Source organism: Trichomycterus rosablanca, chromosome 10, assembly GCF_030014385.1.
Source record: "Trichomycterus rosablanca isolate fTriRos1 chromosome 10, fTriRos1.hap1, whole genome shotgun sequence".
In the NCBI taxonomy this organism is placed as follows: Eukaryota; Metazoa; Chordata; class Actinopteri; order Siluriformes; family Trichomycteridae; genus Trichomycterus; species Trichomycterus rosablanca.
The window spans coordinates 35,229,185-35,249,827 of NC_085997.1; the positions used below are offsets into that span (position 1 = coordinate 35,229,185).

Consider the following 20,643-nt stretch of genomic DNA (forward strand, 5'->3'; position numbering starts at 1 on the left):
CATGCCTCCTCCGACCTGTGGGCAGCCCTTAGCGGAACCCTTTTTCACCCATGCACTCTGCACAGGCGCCTCTCTATCTGCCAATCAGGGTCCTTACACAGTGTTTGAAGACCCCACTGCAGGCACTGCCAATTATGCCCGCTAGATGGTGTTTAGCCGACCGGTGGCAACACCGAGTTTCAAACCGAGGAGTTCAGAATCTCGGCGCTGGTGTGCTAGCGGAATATCTTATGGGCACCATTATAATCCATTTCTAAGCAACGTCAGTTGTCCATAAGTACAAAGTACATGGAACAGTGGTTGTTTTTGTCAAGGTCAGGAACAAAACCCAAACTATGTCTGAATTTCCTAGATGTAATCCAAGAAGAAGAACAAAAAACAGGTCTGCTTTAAATCAGAAGCCACTGGAAAAGCCACTGCCACTGCCCTTCAGCGCCAAGTGCAATTGCCACACTTCTGATCGAGCAGAAACTATACCAAACTGGTAAACATCATGAGTTGGCGGCGGATCCAGCACGTTAGACCGCTCGGCCATGCTACCAAGTCAAGTCAAGTCAACTTTATTTATATAGCGCTTTTTACAATAGACATTGTCTCAAAGCAACTTTACAAAATCCAGGACCAACAGATACATAAACCCCTGTTGAGCAAGCCGAGGGCGACTGTGGCAAGGAAAAACTCCCTGAAAATTACAGGAAGAAACCTTGAGAGGAACCAGACTCAGCAGGGCCCATCCTTCTTGGGTGGCCTGCAGGATACTTTAAATAAATACACGATTTACACAAAGCATACAAACACAGAATTAAATGATCTAAAAGTTATAACTGGTAATAAATAGATAAATAATAATAGGGTTGTTCTTCGCTCTAGTCTTCAATAAAGTCTGTAGTGATTTCTTGTCATTCTTGGTGCAATTACTCCAGACCCGTCACATCCGGCAGGAGCAGCATAGTTGTCACGGCAGTCTCGACTTTAATCCTTAACCTCGGCGGGTAAACAGGTTTCCATCAGAACGCCTTTGGAGTAAAACAACAAAGAATGTAGTTAATAATGTACAATGCTAGTTGAGTAAAACAGTTTTACAGGGAGTTTTAGACTCCGGCAGCCCTAATTATTACAGCATAACTAAAAGGGAGAGCGAACAGGTAACAAGGTCATGAAGGCTTTCACAGGACATCAGCGCCCACCTCCCCTACCCAAACCGGAGTGATCGGACAAGAGAGGCAGAACGACAGCAACCCAACATCCCTGATCACCACAAGTTTCTATGACCAAGAACCCCCAAGCTCTGCGCCTTTGTCTATATTATTCAAAAGCCTGAGAAAATAAATATGTTTTCATTCTGGACTTAAACATTGAGACTGTGACCGAATCCCGAACAGAGGCAGGAAGATTATTCCAAAGTTGTAGAGCTTTGTAAGAAAATGCTCTTCCACCAGCCGTGGTCTTTTCAATTTTAGGAACTATAAGTAACCCTGCATCTTGTGAACGAAGTGGACGTGTTGGGTTGTAGTAATTAATAAACTCACTCAGATACTGTGGAACCAGACCATGTAGCGCTTTATAGGTTAGTAAAAGTATTTTGTAATCAATGCGGAATTTAACTGGCAGCCAGTGTAGAGATGATAGAACAGGACTGATATGATAAAATTTTTTAGTTCTAGTTAGCACTCGAGCTGCTGCATTTTGAACTAAGTGGAGTTTGTTTATGGATCTACCAGAGCATCCAGTTAGAAGAGCATTACAATAATCTAACCGAGAAGTTATAAACGCATGGATCAGTTTTTCAGCGTCATTAACAGATAGTATATTTCTTATTTTAGAGATATTACGCAAATGATAGAAAGCAACTCTAGTAATATTATTAATGTGTGTATCAAAGGAAAGATCTGAATCTATTGTGACACCTAAGTTTTTTACATCAGAGCTAGGAGTAACAGAGAAAGTGTTTAGGTTTAGCACCAGGTTAGACAACTTGTCTCTTGCAGCTTTAGAGCCAACAAGTAAAACCTCAGTTTTATCTGAATTAAGTAAAAGAAAATTACACAACATCCAGTTTTTTATGTCGTTTACACTTTAATCTTCTATCTTACTGATTGTGTCAGTATCATTTGGTTTGGCTGATATATACAGCTGTGTGTCATCTGCATAGCAGTGAAATTTTATGCCATGTTTATGAATAATTTCACCTAGTGGAAGCATATAGAGTGTAAATAATAGCGGTCCCAGTACCGACCCCTGTGGAACACCACACTTTACTTTTGTAGTTTCCGAGCATTTATTATTTACATAAACAAATTGCGAGCGGTCAGTCAGATATGATTGAAACCAAGAGAGAGCGAGTCCTTTAACACCTACTGTATTTTCTAGCCTCTCCAGTAAAATGTTATGATCGACCGTATCAAACGCTGCACTAAGATCTAATAGAACAAGAAAAGAGACACATCCATTATCAGAAGACATTAACAACTCGTTAACTACTCTAATTAATGCGGTTTCGGTACTATGGTTGGGTCTAAATCCTGATTGAAATTTTTCATGAATACAATTTTCATTCAAATAAGAACATAATTGTTTGGAAACTACTTTTTCTAATATTTTAGAGACAAAAGGAAGGTTTGAAATTGGCCTATAATTAGATAAAACATGTGGATCAAGATTAGGTTTTTTAATCAGGGGTTTAATAACGGCACTTTTAAACAATTTAGGTACGTACCCAAGGCTAAGGGATGCATTGATTAATGTAAGCAGGGGCTCTACAATAGCTGGGAGTAAATCTTTAAGTAAACGAGTTGGAACAGGATCGAGTATACACGATGATGGCTTAGATGATTTAATCAACACAGTTAGTTCATTTTGGGAGATTGGATTAAAGGAATTTAGTTGGATTAACTCGTTACTATTATCACCAATGCTGCTCGGAGTGAGTCCATACTTAACATTGGCAAGTGACACACTTTGACTCTGAAGTCGTATTTTTTCTATCTTGTCATTAAAGAATTTAAAAAAATCATTGCTGGTACAGTCGGACGGTATATTAGATTCAGTTTCATTGACGTTTTTAGTTAATTTGGAAAAGGAATCTAGGATTGTTTTTATTTTTCTCTATTAGGGATGAATAATATAAAGATTTAGCTTTTATAAGGGCATGTTTATATTCAGTTAGAGCATCTTTCCAAGCAATCTTATACACTTCCAGTGTAGTGTGACGCCACTTGCGTTCTAATTTCCGTGCTGCTTGTTTAAGTGTGCATGTGTGGTCATTGGAGATGACCGGTAGCAGAAGTTTTCACAAGCACGGATTTACGTTAGTAAACAAGCGTAAACACAAGCGCTTTTTTACGATAGACAAAATAACACTCTATATCAACTACGCGCGAAAGATTCGAAAGATACCACTGGTCTGATTGAGTTATTTGGCTAAAATGAGAGGACGTTTGTGTGGAAAAGAAAAGTTTAGGCATTCAAACCCAACAACAATATACCTGCTGTGAAGCATGGTGGTGGTAGTATTACACTCCAATGTACATTGCTGAAAGTGAACAGAATAATGAAAACGCTGAGGACGCTCCATCGTTATTCAGTCAGATTATCACTCAGAATTAAGGCGCCTCAGTAGGAGCATTTTTAGGAATCTAAGTATTTAGACACGCCCTCTTCTCGGGAGTGTAGGATGATGTAAAATGTGTCTAACTAGAGAGATCACCAGGTTTTTTGACAGACCCAGTGTGTCAGCATGGCTTTGAAGAATGGCATCCTCAAAGTCCTGACGTCAACCCTGTCAAGAATATATGGACTGTACTAAAAACCTGCAAATTCAGTTGAAGTCCAAAACCAGTTCTCCCAGTCAAAGTGTTTAAAGAGCCAACCAGAGTTGCTCCAGAAGCTTGATGGTTGCTTTTCACAGCAGATTGAGGTATAAAAAAAATTAAAGAAATATACTGATCAGCCATAACATTAAAACCACCTCCTTGTTTCTACGCTCACTGTCCATTTTATCAGCTCCACTTACCATATAGAAACACTTTGTAGTTCTACAATTACTGACTGTAGTCCATCTGTTTCTTTACATACTTTTTTAACCTGCTTTCACCCTGTTCTTCAATGGTCAGGACCCCCACAGGACCACCACAGAGCAGGTATTATTTAGGTGGTGGATCATTTTCAGCACTGCAGTGACACTGTGGTGGTGGTGTGTTAGTGTGTGTTGTGCTGGTATGAGTGGATCAGACACAGCAGTGCTGCTGAAGTTTTTAAATACCGTGTCCACTCACTGTCCACTCTATTAGACACTCCTACCTAGTTGGTCCACCTTGTAGATGTAAAGTCAGAGACGATCGCTCATCTATTGCTGCTGTTTGAGTCGGTCATCTTCTAGACCTTCATCAGTGGTCACAGGACGCTGCCCACGGGGCGCTGTTGGCTGGATATTTTTGGTTGGTGGACTATTCTCAGTCCAGCAGTGACAGTGAGGTGTTTTAAAACTCCAGCAGTGCTGCTGTGTCTGATCCACTCATACCAGCACAACACACACTAACACACCACCACCATGTCAGTGTCACTGCAGTGCTGAGAATGATCCACCACCTAAATAATACCTGATCTGTGGTGGTCCTGTGGGGGTCCCGACTATTGAAGAACAGGGTGAAAGGGGACTAACAAAGCATGCAGAGAAACAGATGGACTACAGTCAGTAATTGTAGAGCTACAAAGTGCTTCTCTATGGTAAGTGGAGCTGATAAAACGCACAGTGTGTGTAGAAACAAGGAGGTGATTTTAATGTTATGTCTGATCGGTGTATTTTGTGTGCTGTCTATTTAATTCTGACCCGGTATTTCCATCATATTTTCCAAAAACAAACCAAAAAACAACATTATTAAAGGACTGAAATTTTGGACACGACTTTGTTCTCCTTCTCGGGTTCTTTTGATGTCGCGAGGCTCGGTGTTGTCCTGCCATGTCTGACAGGTATAAAACGTTTTACTGAAGGAAATTTCAGGACCTCGAGCAGCTTGTAAAACAGAAAAGAAAAAGCAGAGAAGGGAAGGCTGGGTGAACGTCATTGCTGTTCCTGCTGCGCTCACAGACTCCCATTGTGCTGTAAATGTCAAACCACAGCCGAGAGTCTCGAGAACATTCTGTCTACATTCATGCACACGAGTCCTGCAGTTCTGTTTCCCTGCAGTTCTGTTTGTGCTGATGCGTATCCGCTTCCCTGAACGATTGAGAATCACTTCATTATGGCTTCAGGTCTTCTGGATTTGATGATGGTGAAGACCTGGTGATCTCTCTACACAGATGCCTTTTACATCATCCTTTAGGGCGTGTCTAAATTCTTAGATTCCTTAAAACGCTCCTACTGAGGCGCCTTAATTCTGAGTGATAATCTGACCGAATAACGAGGGAGCGTCCGACGCCTCCTCAGCGCTGAAGGCAATCCCAGCATTCAGTGCGGCACGACTTTTCTCACAAAAAATGACAAACCTGGCGGACGAATATAATGCGGAGCAACCAACGGAGTTCTTTTTAAATGTAAATAAATTCTCATTGATGTTTAATCTGTATAAAGGTGTAATTATACAAGTGTTGTTTATTTATAAATTCAGGCTCGTCAGGGACAGTTTAACCGTTTTCAGTACACGGAGGTTTTCAGACAGGCTCACTAGGTTTTCAGACAGACCCTTCGTTTCTCTTTTCTCCCTGAATCTGCCCAAATAACACCAGCCAAAATTATCTGGACAACCCATTTAATGATTAAGCTAACGTATTTCATTCACACCCAGTGCTACAGGTGTATAAAATCAATAATATGCTTTAGACTTACGATGCTGGTACTGATGCTGGCCGATCTGATGATCTGAAGCTGCAGATATATCAGTACTGGTCCAGATTTATGCATCAGCACCTTCCCGGACTTCAGGGACAATACTGACATTTATATTTTTGGAATTTAGCAGACGCTTTTATCCAAAGTAACTTACACTACAGTACTGTGACAGTATACAGTCTAAGCAATTGAGGGTTAAGGGCCTTGCTCAATAGCCCAACAGTGGCAACTTGGCTATGGTGGAGCTTAAACCGGCAACCTTCTAATTACTGGACCAGTACCTTAACCACTAGGTTACAACTGCCCTGTTACAGGCTACAACTGCCTAAGTTAACAGTTTTGGGATGAATTAGAAGATTTATTGCAAATCGGCCCTCTTGTCCTACATCAGTGTGTGACCTTACATGTGCCTGACCTTACATGCAAATTTGACTGAATTGGCACAAATTCTTTCATAGCTTTCACAGATGAGTGAAGGATGGTGGGTAACGAAGTGGCAACCCCTATATTAATGTGCATGATTTTGGAATAGGATGTCCGACAAGGTCATGGTCTGGTGTCCACATACTTTTGGTCATATAGTGTATCGGTCATTAAAGTGATTCACTGTTTTCAGGAAGCTTCTAGTGAAACGTATGTAATGTGAAGCAGATACATGATAGTCTCACCACCATTATCACCCAGGGAAGCTCTGAGATCTCCGTCCAACCACGTTTAATGAAACGGTTTTAATTAAGGAATAAAACCAGTCAGGAGGAAAGAGGACGGTAATTCAGAGGCGCCGTTAGCTTAAATTAACCAAAGTTGAATGACCAGGGTTAATAAGCACTGACACGGCACCACTGTACATTTCCTTATGACTACCTGAACATCAGAAGACCCCAGAGCTAAAGCATCTCAGTTTTATGGTTGGATTGAGAAATAATTAATACTTAATAATTAGAACTATTTGAGCAACTAGTCTCAATAATCACAAGAAGACACTGACCATGAGCTTGTTGGTCATCAGATTTCAAATCCATGTGCACTATTAATATGGACTTGGTCCCTACTTTCCACAAGGTTTTGGAGTGTGTTCGTGTTAGAGCCTTTCTGAGGTTGGTCACTGATGGTAGACTAGAAAGTCTGGCTCACAACTGACACAACAATTAAATCCAAATGTTCTCAGTGTGGTTGAGGTCAGAATTCACACAAGTTTGACCTTCAATTGTCTTATCAACAGTTCATCACTGAGCCAGCACAGCATTTCCCAAAATGCATCACCATTCCTCTGCTGAATAAAGTTCACCGACACTGGCCTAGATGGGACATTTGAAGCTGCCATCCATTCCGGTACTCCGGCCATGCTATACTCTTTATAGTCCTCCATCACTTGTGCCAACACCTCAACCAGACAGTAGATGTCGCTGCTGCAAGTACATAGATAGATAGATAGACAGACAGACAGACAGAGACTGACAGACTGACAGATCGATAGATAGATAGATAGATAGATGGATGGATGGATGGACGGACGGACGGACGGACGGATAGATAGATAGATAGACTGACAGATCAATAGATAGATGGATGGATGGATGGATGGATGGATGGACAGATGTCTATACCCACATACATACAAATTTATATACAGGTGCCACAATTCACATCTTGTTCATTATGGCCAGTTATGTCTGGCAGCACCACCAGAACTCAAACTGGGTTCTCTGCAGTTGTAGACTAGTGCTACACTGCTACACCACCTGACTGCCCTGCATTTTACAGTGCAAACTAGAAATCAGACTGACTTCTACAAGGGTGAGCACCACTGGTCAACATTGGTCGACAATCTGGAGTTTTGTGGTAACCTGGAAAGAACACAAATGAAAAATAAATGCTGTTTTAGATTTGTAAACCTGCCCGTTTGACTCTTTGTTATCTCTGACGTGCAACACCCATGGACTTCCATGTGTTTCCCATCCAGAAATAAATCTATAAACGTCAATAGAAGGTGAAGGAGCGGAGGAGAGGGATTATGAGGGAAAATGACCCGCAAAACATCGAGCCGAATGTTGATGTAGGAAAGAGTGATTACACAACTCTCACCTCGATTATCTGAGAGCCTGAGGAATGGAAAGACTGAGACAGAGAGAGGAACGAGAGAGGAACGAGAGGACCGAGATCATCAATAGAGAAAGAAATAAACAGTTTCTGGTGCTGCATTCACTCATGAGAACACTCGCACGTCTTTAATGGCTTTGAATTGATTGGTTACTCCTGTGCACACTTTCAGAACATTGATCGGTCAGTGCGTGGACTCTCAGGAGGCTTGTTCACCTCCGGATAGAGACAGAAAGTGGTTGTGAAGAGAAATATGGGGGTTTGTGACAGCAGAAAGGGAAAGAAATCCTCAGAGTACAGTGGACCCTTCAGTTACAAACGGTTTACCATACGAACATTTTGGGTTACGAACGATCTTTTTTTGACTTGACGTACGAACAAATTTCGGATTACGAACCAAAATTCTCAAAACACGTGACGTCACGAACAAGGTGACTCCAACCGTCTCTCTCTCTCTATATATATATATATACAGTATATATACAGTGAGCGAACATTCGGACAGCGGACAGTGTTTTTTTTTTTAGTGTTTTCTTTATATTTCGTAAAATTCAATATTAAAATGTCCCCAGAGGAAGGTACAGAGAAAGCGTTGTTGTATAATTACTCCTGCCAGTAGGTGTCACTGTGTATCAGACAGAGGGGACAGTGAGTGAGAGAGAAGAAGGAAATCGCTCAGTAAAGTATTCTTTCTTTCGTGCAATTACACCTACAAAATACAACACTACTGAAATAAAGAAGGAAATAATAGAGAAATATGAGAGTTATTGTTGTTTCTGGTAGATACATTTTATATAAAAAGAAGGAAATGTATTATGGTGTATGGTACAGCACACGTACTGTACTGAAATGTGATGTGTGTTTATGTACAGTACTACTGTGTATTATTGTTTATTATTGTTTATTACAGTAATGTCTATTCTATCATTTAAGATTTAAGGGAAAATATACTTGTATTTATAACAAAAAAGAACATTTAAGACATTAGAGAGGTTAGGTAAGGGGGGTTTGGGAGGTCTGACACGGATTAATTCTATTTACATTATTTCTTATGGGAAAAATAGGTTTAACTAACAAACATTTTGACACTTAAGAACAGCCCTTCAGAACCAATTAAATTCGTAAGTCAAGGGTCTACTGTATAGTGCTTCTTCTCAGACAAGGTTCTGCTTCCCAATCTGGAACCACATGGATGGACAGACAGACAGACACAGACAGACAGACAGACAGACAGACAGACAGACTTATATAGATAGACAGACAGACAGACAGACAGACAGACAGAGATAGATAGATAGACAGACATACAGACAGACTTATATAGATAGATAGACAGACAGACAGACAGACAGACAGAGATAGATAGATAGATAGATAGATAGATAGATAGATAGATAGATAGATAGATAGATAGATAGATAGATAGATAGACAGACAGATAGATAGACAGACATACAGACAGACTTATATAGATAGATAGACAGACAGACAGACAGACAGACAGACAGAGATAGATAGACAGACATACAGACAGACTTATATAGATAGATAGACAGACAGACAGACAGACAGACAGACAGACAGAGATAGATAGATAGATAGATAGATAGATAGATAGATAGATAGATAGATAGATAGACAGACAGACAGACAGACAGACAGATAGATATACAGACAGATAGATAGATAGATATACAGACAGACAGATAGATAGATAGATAGATAGATAGATAGATAGATAGATAGATAGATAGATAGATAGATAGATAGATAGATAGATATACAGTGGGGCCAAAAAGTATTTAGTCAGCCACTGATTGTGCAGGTTCTCCTACTTAGAAAGATGAGAGAGGTCTGTAATTTTCATCATAGGTACACTTCAACTATGAGAGACAAAATGAGAAAAAAAAATCCAGGAAATCACATTGTAGGATTTTTAAAGAATTTATTAGTTAATTATGGTGGAAAATAAGTATTTGGTCAAACACAAACAAGCAAGATTTCTGGCTCTCACAGACCTGTAACTTCTTCTTTAAGAAGCTCTTCTGTCCTCCACTCGTTACCTGTATTAATGGCACCTGTTTGACCTCGTTATCTGTATAAAAGACACCTGTCCACAGCCTCAAACAGTCAGACTCCAAACTCAACCATGGCCAAGACCAAAGAAAATTGTAGACCTGCACCAGGCTGGGAAGAGTGAATCTACAATAGGCAAGCAGGTTGGTGTGAATAAATCAACTGTGGGAGCAATTGTAAGAAAATGGAAGACATACAAGACCATTGATAATCTCCCTCGATCTGGGGCTCATCCCGTGGGGTCAAAATGATCATGAGAACGGTGAGCAAAAATCCCAGAACTACACGGAGGGACCTGATGAATGACCTGCAGAGAGCTGGGACCAAAGTACCAAGGCTACCATCAGTAACACACTACGCCGAGAGGGACTCAAATCCTGCAGTACCAGGCGTGTCCCCCTGCTTAAGCCAGTACATGTCCAGGCCCGTCTGAAGTTTGCCAGTGAGCATATGGATGATCCAGAAGAGGATTGGGAGAATATCATGTGGTCAGATGAAACCAAAATTGAACTTTTTGGTAAAAACTCAATTCGTCGTATTTGGAGGAAGCAGAATGCTGAGTTGCACCATACCTACTGTGAAGCATTGGGGTGGAAACATCATGCTTTGGGGCTGTTTTTCTGCAAAGGGGACAGGACGACTGATCCGTGTTAAGGGTAGAATGAACGGGACCATGTATCGTGAGATTTTAAGCCAAAACCTCCTTCCATCAGTGAGAGCATTGAAGATGGAACGTGGTTGGGTCTTCCAGCATGACAATGATCCCAAACACACCGCTCGGGCAACGAAGGAGTGGCTCCGTAAAAAGCATTTCAAGGTCCTGGAGTGGCCTAGCCAGTCTCCAGACCTCAACCCCATAGAAAATTTGTGGAGGGAGTTGAAAGTCCGTGTTGCCCAGCGACAGCCCCAAAACATCACTGCTCTAGAGGAGATCTGCATGGAGGAATGGGCCAAAATACCAGCTACAGTGTGTGCAAACCTGGTGAAGACTTACAGGAAACGTTTGACCTCTGTCATTGCCAACAAAGGTTATGTTACAAAGTATTGAGTTGAACTTTTGTTATTGACCAAATACTTATTTTCCACCATAATTAACTAATAAATTCTTTTAAAATCCTACAATGTGATTTCCTGGATTTTTTTTTCTCATTTTGTTTCTCATAGTTGAAGTGTACCTATGATGAAAATTACAGACCTCTCTCATCTTTCTAAGTAGGAGAACCTGCACAATCAGTGGCTGACTAAATACTTTTTGGCCCCACTGTATATACAGTGCCTTGCAAAAGTATTCAGCCCCCTTGAACTTTTCAACCTTTTGCCACATTTCAGGCTTTAAACATAAAGATATGAAATTGTAATTTTTTGTGAAGAATCAATAACAAGTGCGACACAATTGTGAAGTGGAACGAAATTTATTGGATATTTTAAACTTTTTTTTAGAAATAAAAACCTGAAAAGTGGGGCGTGCAATATTATTCAGCCCCTTTACGTTCAGTGCAGCAAACTCACTCCAGAAGTTCAGTGAGGATCTCTGAATGATCCAGTGTTGACCTAAATGACTGATGGTGATAAATAGAATCCACCTGTGTGTAATCAAGTCTCCGTATAAATGCACCTGCTCTGTGATAGTCTCAGAGTTCTGTTTAAAGCGCAGAGAGCATCATGAAGACCAAGAAACACACCAGGCAGGTCCGAGATACTGTTGTGGAGAAGTTTAAAGCTGAATTTGGATACAAAAAGATTTCCCAGGGAGCACTGTGCAAGCGATCATATTGAAATGAAGGGAGTATCAGACCACTGCAAATCTACCAAGACCCGGCCGTCCCTCTAAACTTTCAGCTCAAACAAGGAGAAGACTGATCAGAGATGCAGCCAAGAGGCCCATGATCACTCTGAATGAACTGCAGAGATCTACAGCTGAGGTGGGAGAATCTGTCCATAGGACAACAATCAGTCGTACACTGCACAAATCTGGCCTTTATGGAAGAGTGGCAAGAAGAAAGCCATTTCTCAAAGATATCTATAAAAAGTCACCTGGGAGACACACCAAACATGTGGAAGAAGGTGCTCTGGTCAGATGAAACCAAAATCGAACTTTTTGGCCACAACGCAAAACGTTATGTTTGGCGTAAAAGCAACACAGCTCATCACCCTGAACACACCATCCCCACTGTCAAACATGGTGGTGGCAGCATCATGGTTTGGGCCTGCTTTTCTTCAGCAGGGACAGGGAAGATGGTTAAAATTGATGGGAAGATGGATGGAGCCAAATACAGGACCATTCTGGAAGAAAACCTGTTGCAGTCTGCAAAAGACCTGAGACTGGAACGGAGATTTATCTTCCAACAAGACAATGATCCAAAACATAAAGCAAAATCTACAATGGAATGGTTCACAAATAAACGTATCCAGGTGTTAAAATGGCCAAGTCAAAGTCCAGACCTGAATACCATCGAGAATCTGTGGAAAGAGCTGAAAACTGCTGTTCACAAACGCTCTCCATCCAACCTCACTGAGCTCGAGCTGTTTTGCAAGGAAGAATGGGCAAATATTTCTGTCTCTCGATGTGCAAAACTAATAGAGACATACCCCAAGCGACTTGCAGCTGTAATCGCAGCAAAAGGTGGCGCTACAAAGTATTAACGCAAGGGGGCTGAATAATATTGCACGCCCCACTTTTCAGTTTTTTATTTCTAAAAAAAGTTTAAAATATCCAATAAATTTCGTTCCACTTCACGATTGTGTCCCACTTGTTGTTGATTCTTCACAAAAAATTACAATTTCATATCTTTATGTTTAAAGCCTGAAATGTGGCAAAAGGTTGAAAAGTTCAAGGGGGCTGAATACTTTTGCAAGGCACTGTATATATATATATAAAAGAAGTGTAAAGCTTTATATCCTTAGCTTAATACTCCTAGTAGCTGGTATGACGAAACAAAGGTGGTGATTATTTTGTGGATGTAGAACCTCTTACGTTCTGTCTTCCCTTGTCGGTCATTATGGACTGTTGTTCCATGTGTCAGAGCTCCTGGCTCCATTGTTCACGTGTCGTCCTTGTGTTTCCTTTTCCTGGATTCTGATGTTTCCTAGTTTTTGTTCCTTTGTTCTTCTGTTGTTGAGATTATTAGCATTTCACGTTTTCTGCTAGACCGTTTTGGGGTGAATTGGGATGTTGATTGTGAGCCAGGTTTTCTTGTCTAACATCTGAGTCAGATTTTATATAATTTTTTTATATATATATTTTATTTTACTAAATTTAACACAATTTGTTAAATAAAGCAGTTTAGGGAAAACCATTTTCGGTTCCAGTATGACAGACTGTTTGGTGTAGAGGAAATCTGGAGGCCTGGACAGAGACTGAACTCCTTTGGGATGAACTGGAATGGCGACTGTGACCTGGACCTCCTCGGCCGATATCAGTGCTTTACATAATCGGCATTTAGGAGACGCTTTTATCCGAAGCGACGATTTTTGAGCAACTGAGGGTTAAGGGCCTTGCTCAAGGGCCCAACAGTGGCAACCTGGCAATGGCGGGGCTTGAACCAGCAACCTTCTGATTAGTAGTCCAGTACCTTACATTTACATTTCTGGCATTTTGCAGACGCTTTTGTCCAAAGCGACTTACAGTACTGTTAAACAGTCTAAGCAATTGAGGGTTAAGGGCCTTCCTCAAGGGCCCAGCAGTGGTAACCTGGCAGTGGTGGGGCTTGAACCGGCAACCTTCTGATCTGTAGTCCAGTACCTTAACCACTGAGCTATCACTGCCCACTGCTTCATTATAGAAGTGCTTTTTTGACTGGACGGTCACAAATTCCTGCAGACACACCTCATACGTATGGACAGCGAGCTCATGGTCGGGTGTCCACATACTTTTGGCCCTACAGTGTAATTACAGAGCTGTTGTTGGTTCATTCAGATGTAAGATAGCTTAGCGATTATTAGCGCTTCATGTTTCTTCTAGTTTAGCTGAGATTAGTTCAGGGATCTGTTGCTTGTTTGCAGTGTTGAGTAATAGCGATTAGCATTAGCTTAGTTTTCAGCGTAGGGTTTAGCTTCTCATGATTCTTCTAGTTTAGCTTAGATTAGATTAGGCATCTGATTTTTGTATTTAGTGTTTATTATTAGCAGTTAGCATTAGGGATTAGCCTTTAGCATAAGCTTTAGCTTCTAATGACTTTTCTAGTTTAGCTTAGCTTAGTTTAGTGATCTGATCGTTGTATTTACTGTTTAATATTAGAATTAAATTAGTCTTTATAATAGGGTTTAGCTTTTAATTACTCTTCTAGTTTAGCTTAGCTCAGCTTAGATTATTATTTGCAATTAAGATTAGCTTAGCTTTTATCGTAGGGTTTAGCTTCTCATGTTTCTTCTAGTTTAGCTTAGCTTAGATTAGTGATCTGATTCTTGTATTTAGTGTTTATTATTAGCAATAAGCATAGCCTTTAGCATTGGTTTTAGCTTCTAATGACTTCTAGTTTTGCTTAGCTTAGATTAGGGATCTGACCCTTTATTTAGTGTTTATTATCAGCAATTATTGTTAGCTTTGCCTTAATAGTAGGGTTTAGCTTCTAATATTTCTTCTAGTTTAGCCTAGCTTAGATTAAGGATCTAATTCGTGTATTTGGTGTTTATTATTAGCAATTAACATTAGCTTAGCTTTCAGCATAGGGTTTAGCTTCTAATGACTCTTCTAGTTTAGCTTAGCTTAGATTTACATTAACATTTTCAGCATTTAGCAGACGCTTTTATCCAAAGCGACTTACAGTTGTGACAGTACACAATCTAAGCAATTGAGGGTTAAGGGTCTTGCTCAAGGGCCCAACAGTTGCAGCCTGGCAGAGGTGGGGCTTGAACCTTCAACCCTCTGATTACTGGTCCAGTACCCTAACCACTAGGCTACAGCTGCCCTATATTGGTGACCTGATTCTTATTTTTAGTGTTTTTATTAGCAATTACCATTAGCTTAGCATAGGGTTTAGCTTCTCATGATTCTTCTAGTTTAGCTTAGCTTAGGTAAGTGATCTGATTCTTGTATTTAGTGCTTATTATTAGCAATTAGCATAACATTTAGCATTGGTTTTAGCTTCTAATGACTCTTCTAGTTTAGCTTAGCTTAGTTTAGTGATCTGATCATTGTATTTAGTGTGTAATATTAGCATTAGATTAGCTTTTAGCATGAGGTTTAGCTTCTCATGATTCTTCGACTTTAGCTTAGCTTAGATTAGGGATCTATAGCTTGTATTTAGTGTTTATTAGCTTTGCCTCTATAATAGGCTTCTAGTTTAGCTTATCTTAGCTTAGATTAGGGATCTAATTCGTGTATTTGGTGTTTATTATTAGCAATTAACATTAGCTTAGCTTTCAGCATAGGGTTTAGCTTCTAATGACTCTTCTAGTTTAGCTTAGCTTAGATTTACATTAACATTTTCAGCATTTAGCAGACGCTTTTATCCAAAGCGACTTACAGTTGTGACAGTACACAATCTAAGCAATTGAGGGTTAAGGGTCTTGCTCAAGGGCCCAACAGTTGCAGCCTGGCAGAGGTGGGGCTTGAACCTTCAACCCTCTGATTACTGGTCCAGTACCCTAACCACTAGGCTACAGCTGCCCTATATTGGTGACCTGATTCTTATTTTTAGTGTTTTTATTAGCAATTACCATTAGCTTAGCATAGGGTTTAGCTTCTCATGATTCTTCTAGTTTAGCTTAGCTTAGGTAAGTGATCTGATTCTTGTATTTAGTGCTTATTATTAGCAATTAGCATAACATTTAGCATTGGTTTTAGCTTCTAATGACTCTTCTAGTTTAGCTTAGCTTAGTTTAGTGATCTGATCATTGTATTTAGTGTGTAATATTAGCATTAGATTAGCTTTTAGCATGAGGTTTAGCTTCTCATGATTCTTCGACTTTAGCTTAGCTTAGATTAGGGATCTATAGCTTGTATTTAGTGTTTATTAGCTTTGCCTCTATAATAGGCTTCTAGTTTAGCTTATCTTAGCTTAGATTAGGGATCTGATTCGTGTATTTGGTGTTTATTATTAGCAATTAACATTAGCTTAGCTTTCAGCTTAGGGTTTAGCTTCTAATTGTTTTTCTAGTTTAGCTTAGCTTAGATTAGTGATCTGATTCTTGTATTTGGTGTGTAATATTAGCATTAAATTAGCCTTTATAATAGGGTTTAGCTTCTCATGACTCTTCTAGTTTAGCTTAGCTTAGCTTAGATTATGGATTTGATCCTTGTATTTTATGTCTATTATTAGCAATTAACGTTAGCTTAGCCTTTAGCATTGTTTTTAGCTTCTAATGACTCTTCTAGTTTAGCTTAGCTTAGATTACGGATTTGATCCTTGTATTTAGTGTTTATTATTATCCTTTAGCATTAGCTTTGCCTTTATAATAGGCTTCTAGTTTAGCTTAGCTTAGCTTAGCTTAGATTACGGATCTGATTCGTGTATTTGATGTTTATTATTTGCAATTAAGATTAGCTTAGCTTTTAGCGTAGGGTTTAGCGTCTAATTATTCTTCTAGTTTATCTTAGATGCGGGATCGAATTCTTGTATTTAGTGTTTATTATTAGCAATTAACATTAGATTAGCCTTTAGCATTGGGTTTAGCTTCTCTAGAATATCGACTGTGACCTGGGTCTTCTCGGCCAATAGCACTGCTTCATTATAGAGATAAATTCCTACAGACACACCTTATACACGAACTCATGTTCAGGTGTCCACATACTTTTGGCCCTACGGTGTAACTCCAGTACTCCTGCTGGTTCATTCCGATGTAAGATGAGCTCAGAACCTTCCAGACTTTGACGTATGGTTCATGATACCCGCTTGTTGTGTTAACTTCTGGGATCAAACCTCCCATCCCCCCCCTGCGCCCCGTCACACACACACACACACACACACACACACACACACACTCCCGCCCCACCTGCGTTCAGTCAGCGCTCAGATAAGAGATCCCCTGTCGGACGGCGTGCTGAGTTGATGAATTAGCTTAGCCGAGTTACGCTGCGTGTGTTATTGTTGAGCTCTGATTTATCGAGCGCCTCCAGTTAGGGTCACTCCCCTCCTTCAGCCCCCGTCTTCTTCTGCTTTTGTCTCTCATCTGCTTTTCTGTTCGCCGTCCCAGACGCCTGATTGATGAGCTCCCGCACAAAGGAGCTAGTCTGAGGCGCGCAGATAGCGTTAGCGGCGAGGGTAAATAAAAACACATGTGCTTCAGAAGGACACAGAGAGAGAGAGACAGAGCTAGCATTAGCAGAAGTCTGTCGCACGGTTCTGAATGACAGTCTGTCTGCTCGTCTCAGTCCGGGTCGCTCCGGTTTTATTGGTTTAGCTGCTGAGGCTAAAGGTTAGCGCTGTGCTAGGACAGGACAGGGGTAGGAGAGTCGAACCCAAAGCAGGCGGAACCAATATTTCTTGGGGCTGATTTATGCCGGATGACCTCTGACCCCTCTGTGTGTGCTGACTCATCCGTTTTGCTGATTCTTTGTCATTTCGTTATTTGAGGCTTTAGCAAGAAGGTCCTTGGTTCGATTCCCAGCTGGAGCGGGGGGGGGGGTTTCCTCCGGGTGCTCCGGTTTCCTCCCACTGCATTTTATCCAAAGCGACTGTGACAGTATATGCACTGATCAGCCATAACATTAAAACCACCTCCTTGTTTCTACACTTACTGTCCATTTTATCATTTGTAGTTCTACAATTACTGACTGTAGTCCATCTGTTTCTCTACATGCTTTGTTACCCCCTTTCACCCTGTTCTTCAATGGTCAGGACCCCCACAGGACCACCACAGAGCAGGTATTATTTGGGTGGTGGATCATTCTCAGCACTGCAGTGACACTGACATGGTGGTGGTGTGTTAGTGTGTGTTGTGCTGGTATGAGTGGATCAGACACAGCAGCGCTGCTGGAGTTTTTAAATACCGTGTCCACTCACTGTCCACTCTATTAGGTACTCCTACCTAGTTGGTCCACCTTGTAGATGTAAAGTCAGAGACGATCGCTCATCTATTGCTGCTGTTTGAGTCGGTCATCTTCTAGACCTTCATCAGTGGTCACAGGACGCTGCCCACGGGGCGCTGTTGGCTGGATATTTTAGGTTGGTGGACTATTCTCAGTCCAGCAGTGACAGTGAGGTGTTTAAAAACTCCAGCAGCGCTGCTGTGTCTGATCCACTCATACCAGCACAACACACACTAACACACCACCACCATGTCAGTGTCACTGCAGTGCTGAGAATGATCCACCACCTAAATAATACCTGCTCTGTGGTGGTCCTGTGGGGGTCCCGACTATTGAAGAACAGGGTAAAAAGGGGGCTAACATATGGACTACAGTCAGTAATTGTAGAACTACAAAGTGCTTCTATATGGTAAGTGGAGCTGATAAAATGGACAGTGAGTGTAGAAACAAGGAGGTGGTTTTAATGTTATGGCTGATCAGTGTATACTGTCCAAGCAATTGAGGGTTAAGGGCCCACCACTGGCAACCTGGCAGTGGTGGGTCTTACACCAGTGACCTTTTGATTACTAGTCCAGTATCTTAACCACTAGGCTACAACTGCCCTGCAGTCAAGTGTACTGGAGATACTAAAATTGCCCTTTGATGTGTGTGTGTGTGTGTTTGCCCTGCAATGGACAGGCGCCCTGTCCAGGGTGTTTCTGCCCATGGGTGCCTTGCGCCCATTAAGTGCTAGGATAGGCTCCACCACCACCAAGACCCTGATTAGGATAAAGTGGCTTAGTAAGTAAGTGAGTGAAGTTTAAGTCAGTTCAGACATACGAAGTGCATGGAACAGTGGTCTCTTCGTCAAGGTGTTACTTCATGTTAAGAGGAAAATTGTTTCAGCAGTCAGGAACCAAGAACCAGCAGAAAACTGGTGTGAATTAGAAGTTGCTGAAACACTCGACACTGTCCACAGTCAAGTAAGCTTTACACGGTCATGTATTCAGGGGCAGAAACCTCAGCTCCAGAGCTAAACTGAAGGTTGTTGCTGATCACATTGATCTAAATTTTGTGGTCGGATGGGGTAGCTCAGGTGGCGCAGGGGTAAATTATCCTAGCCCACTGCAGCTGGAATCCAGGGTTCAAATCCCCAGCGGTACTATCGGCCAATCGGGCGTCTACATACAGACATGATTGGCTGAGGGAGAAAGTGGTTGATTACCGGCAATGGATTGGCGTCCTGTCCGGGGCAGCTGCCGGACCAACTGCCCTGGACCAGGATGAAGCGACAATAAAATAATATTGATAATAAAGATTTATTTGGCTACATATAAATGGAAATATGAGGCAAAATCAGCATCACTGCACCTACTGTGAAGTATGGTGGTGGAAGTATGGTGCTCTGGAGCTGTTCTGCTGCCAGTTGCACTGGTGCCTTTGCAGAAAGTGGATTTAATAATAAAAGAAGCAAGATCTTGTTAGCAACTGTTAAGTTCTGAGTCACTTTTACTGCATCGTATCAAACAGTTCGTCTCATTGGAGGAGCTTTGAAAAAGTCAGCGCCACACACGATAAAAAAACGACGACACAGCGGTTTTGCAGCTTCTCACGTAAACGCACCCTAATGTTTTATTAATTCATAGTGAATAATTTTCACTCAGGTCAGCATCTTCATGGTCAAAACACACCGTAAGAATGATGTAGGCCAGCACACTGCCAGCAAGCAGGGTTGATTAGGTTGATGCCAGTGCTGAACCACAGCTGAAGTGTTGCGTAACTGGATCATACTGGGTGAACCAGAAAAGATTTGGGATTTTCAGCTGTTCAGAAAGTATTTAGGGAAGTTCACTGGAAGTTTGCACGTTTGATCTCGCCGCCTCGTCTCTCTCTCCGGGAGGTAAATGTATTCGCAAAGGAAGGAATCTGTGACAGTGTGGGAGCGAGGCGGCTTTAAGCTCGCTTCTCCTCCGACGCTTTGATCACGACGCTCTATTTTGCGAACGTTGTGTAACCAGCCGCCTCTCGGCCCGGATAGAGACGGATCGTGCCTGTCAGGTTTGTTCTGCACTGTTCCTCTGTCCTCACATCTTCTGCTCTCCATCAGCATGAATCATACACGAGATGTTATCTTCAGGGTAAAAATATACAAAAATCTAATGTACAGTGGTGAGCCAAAACATTATGACCACCATCTATTAACCATCTGGTAACATCTATTGTTTGTTTATTAGGATTTTAACGTCATGTTTTACACTTTGGTTACATTCATGACAGAAGCGGTAGTTACTCATTACACAAGGTTCATCAGTTCATATCGAACACAGTCATGGGCAATTCAGTGTCTCCAATTCACCTCACTTGCATGTCTTTTGGACTGTGGGAAGAAACCCACGCGGACACGGGGAGAACATGCAAACTCCACAGAAAGGACCCGGACCGCCCCACCTGAGGATCGAACCCAGGACCTTCTTGCTGTGAGGCGACAGTGCTACCCACTTAGCCACCGTGCCTCCCGGTAACATCTATTGTGTAGCACTGGTGAACGTGAGTCTGAGGGATCTGGTACATTTCGGGCTGATGGAGGTTCCTCATAATTTGATCATAACATTATGACCACTGACAGGTGAAGTGAATAACACTGATTATCTCTTCGTCACGGCACCTGTTAGTGGGGGGGATATATTAGGCA

The 20,643-nt window shown here is 41.4% G+C and overlaps 1 long non-coding RNA gene across 1 annotated transcript; it reads right to left on the minus strand.

Annotated features, from left to right (window-relative positions):
- Positions 1-544: 544 nt before the first annotated feature.
- On the minus strand, positions 545-16,125 carry LOC134321464 (uncharacterized). Its single transcript, XR_010013860.1, has 2 exons — positions 12,978-16,125; positions 545-1,016 (listed from the first exon to the last, which is right to left on the minus strand). It is a non-coding gene; the product is annotated as an uncharacterized LOC134321464 (long non-coding RNA).
- Between the last annotated feature and the right edge of the window lie 4,518 nt (positions 16,126-20,643).